Source organism: Cebus imitator, unplaced genomic scaffold (genome assembly GCF_001604975.1).
Source record: "Cebus imitator isolate Cc_AM_T3 unplaced genomic scaffold, Cebus_imitator-1.0 Scaffold70, whole genome shotgun sequence".
Taxonomy (NCBI): domain Eukaryota; kingdom Metazoa; phylum Chordata; class Mammalia; order Primates; family Cebidae; genus Cebus; species Cebus imitator.
Window position 1 is genome coordinate 3,246,304 of NW_016107385.1, and position 3,950 is coordinate 3,250,253.

The following is a 3,950-nucleotide window of genomic DNA, read 5'->3' on the forward strand; positions in this document are numbered from 1 at the left end:
CCTGGGTTCAGGCAATTCTCCTGCCTCAGCCTCCTGAGTAGCTGGGATTACAGGCACGCGCCACCATGCCCAGCTAATTTTTTGTATTTTTAGTAGAGACGGGGTTTCACTGTGTTGACCAGGATGGTCTCGATCTCTTGACCTCGTGATCCACCCGCCTCGGCCTCCCAAAGTGCTGGGATTACAGGCTTGAGCCACCGCGCCTGGCCGAAACCCTGTCTTTAAAAATATATATATATATATATGAAATATCTAGGCCAGTCCTCTCAATACCCTTGACTAGATCTTATGTTTATTTACCCTTTAATTGTGAGATACTGTATACATACAAGAATGCAGGAGGCCTGCGGTGGTGGCATGTGATTAGTCCCAGATAGTCTGGGGGCTGGGGTGGGAGGATCATTTAAGCCCAGGGGGTAGAGGCTGCAGTGAACCATGAACACCCTGGGCTCTGGGCAACAGAGTGAGATCCCTGTCTCTCTCTTTTTTTTTTTTTTTTTTTTTTGAGACGGGTTTTTTTTTTTTTTCGGTTTTAGAATGCAGTGTGGCGCGATCTCGACTCACTGCAACCTCCGCTTCCCGGGTTCAAACGATTCTCCTGCCTCAGCCTCCCAAGTAGCTGGGACTACAGGTGCCCGCCATTACACCCAGCTAATTTTATTTATTTTTATTTTTAGTAGAGATGAGGTTTCACCATGTTGGCCAGGCTGGTCTCTAACTCCTGACCTTGTGATTCGCCCATCTCGGCCTCCCAAAGTGCCAGGATTATAGGTGTTAGCCACTGCACCTGGTGAGACCGTCTCAATTAATTTTAAAAATAATACATTTAATGTATACATAGATTAAGAAGCACTGTAAAACACTGAGATACCCACGTCACAGTTTAAGGAATAAAACTTCAATACCTCCTACTCAACTTTTAAGATTCAGTTCAATTAGCGCCTTTTGAGATACACTAAGAGATTAACAATGATTGTTCTGGTGGAGAGAAACGAATTTTTTTTGTTTTATTATTATTGGTTATTTTTAATGACTCGGTTCCAATGAAACGAATGTTTTTAATATCCCTTTTCAGTATTCTCATTTTTCTGTAATTGCATGTATCACCTCCATAATAAAAAATATTTACTTGGCCATGTGTGGTGGCACACGTCCCAGCATTTTGAGATGCTGAGGTGGGTAGATCACAATGTCAAGAGATGGAGACCATCCTGGCCAACATGGTGAAAACCCGTCTCTAGTAAAAATACAAAAATTAGCTGGGCATGGTGGCCCATGCCTGTAGTCCTAACTACTCAGGAGGCTGAGGCAGGAGAATCACTTGAACCTGGGAGGCAGAGGTTGCAGTGAGCTGACATGGCCCCACTGTACTCCAGCTTGGGCAATGGAGCAAGCTGCCCAAGACTCCTTCTCAAAAAAATAAATAAATAACTTTAGAGGCCAGGCACAATGGCTCATGCCTGTAATCTCAGAACTTTGGGAGGCCGAAGTGGGTAGATCAGTTGAAGTCAGGATTTCAAGGCCACCCTGGCCAACTTGGTGAAACCCATCTCTACTAAAAGTACAAAAATTAGCCGGGCATGGTGGTGTGTGCCTGTAATCCCAGCTACTTGGGAGGCTGAGGCAGGAGAACCTCTTGAACCTGGGAGGCAGAGGTTCCAGTGAGCCGAGATCTCACCACTATACTCCAGCCTGGGCGACAGATACATATATAATTTATATATGTATATTATATATAACATATATATATAATTTATATATAATACACATAATATATATAATACATAATTTATATATATATATATATATACACACACACACACACACACACACACACACACACGCACACTTTATTGTGGAGGAAATAAAAATTCATTTCCTCTGGAAACATTCCCAGACCACCACCTTGGTGAAATTAAGCTTTTCACCCTGCTTTTCTCCTGTGGCTCCATTGCCTCTATTATACTCTTTTTTTTTTTTCCAGAGACAGTCTTGCTCTGTCGCCCAGGCTGGAGTGCACTGGCGCCATCTCAGTTCACTGCAACCCCCAACTCCCGGGTTCAAGCAACTCTTGTGTCTCAGCCTCCCAAATAGCTGGAATTCTGGAATTATAGGCATGCGCCAGGACGGCTGGCTACTTTTTTTTTTTTTTTTGAGATGGAGTTTCACTCTTATTGCCCAGGCTAGAGTTGCAATGGCTCGATCTTGGCTCAGCACAACCTCTGCCTCCCGGATTCAAGCAATTCTCTGGCCTCACCCTCCAAGTAGCTGGGATCACAGGCATGCACCACCACACCCAGCTAATTTTGTATTTTTAGTACAGACGGAGTTTCTCCATGTTGGTCAGGCTGGTGTCGAACTTGCGACCTCAGGTGATCCGCCTGCCTCGGCCTCCCAAAGTGCTGGAATTACAGGTGTGAGCCACCGTGCCCAGCCTACTTTTTGTATTTTTAGTAGAGATGGGAGGTCTCCATGTTGGCCAGACTGGTTTTGAACTTACAACCTCATGTAATCTGCCCACCCCAGTCTCCCAAAGTGTTGGGATTATAGGCATGAGCCACCGCACCAGGCCCATTACACTGTGTTCTGTGATTATTTGCTTTCTAGTCTGTCTACACCACTGGACTGCCCACTCTTCCAGAATGGGGTTCATTCCTGATTCATCCCAGGTTTCGTGGGCCCTGGCACAGCTCTAATGCAAAAGCCATCCATAAAAGTGAATGGAGGAAGGAAGAAAACGAAGCATGACCAACATCACGCCCTGCCATTTTAACAGTGTGTTCTTAGCAGTAGCAGAAAGCTCAGTGGCAGAAGAAGAATTTCTCTTCTCTGTACCGGGAGAGGCAGATATGCTAGATAAGCTGATTGTGATGAGAGGCTAGGCCAAATAGGCGGACCAAGCAGGGAAATTCATTTCCCCCTGGATATTAAAGATGTTATCTGGCAGGCATGTGTTTGCCAGGGCAATCAGCAATGTGGCGGGTGGTTCTGGACAGAGCTCTTTATCATGTGCTGCATCTGCAGACCAGTTTTGCAAATGTAACAGAGGCCTGGCTGCCTAAGATATGCACTGCCCACCTTCCCACCCCCTCGACAGCCCAGCATGAAAAGAGAGCAGAGCAGACTCCAAACTCTTGTCCTGCCCTCCACCCAGAACATCTGCCTCATCTACCCAGCTCTTTGAAAAGAGGTGACAAGTCAGTTGCCTTGGGATGGTGGCCTTATTCTTGTGTATAATGTTTAAGGTTCTGATGTCTTAAAACATTTTTTTTAAATATTATTTTTGTTACTTAGTGACCACAAAACAACATTAATACATGTGCAAAGATTAAGAATGCATTTATAAGCTCTTGCACCCAGCACCTAGTGTAAGAAAGAGAATAACACATGCCCTGCCTGTACCCCTCCTCATAGCTCCTTCCCGCTTCTCTCAGAGGTAACTGATCCCTGAATGTTACATTTATATTTATGATTCCCTTACTTTTCTTTATATTTTGACCACATTTTTATTCCCCCCCAAAAAATTTGTAATTTTGCATGTCTGTAAGCTCTATGTAAATAGTATTCTATACATTTTTTCAAGACTTGCTTTATCACTCAGCCTTTTCATTGCCATAGTTTCCATGTGTGACTCTTCTAGAAACTTTCTTTCTTTTTTTGTTTGAGACAGAGTCTGGCTCCTCTCCCAGGCTGGAGTGCAGTGACATGATCTCAGCTCACTGCAACCTCCACCTTCTAGGCTCAAACGATCCTCCCACCTCAATCTCCTGAGCAGCTGGGACTACAGGCACATTCCACCATGCTTGGCTAATTTTTAAATTTTTTTGTAGGGAGGGTCTCACTGTATTGCCCGGGCTGGTCCTAAACTCCTGGGCTCAAGCAATCCTCCTGCCTCGGCCTCCCGAAACGCTGAGATTACAGGCATGAGTCACTGTGCCCACCCCTTTTAG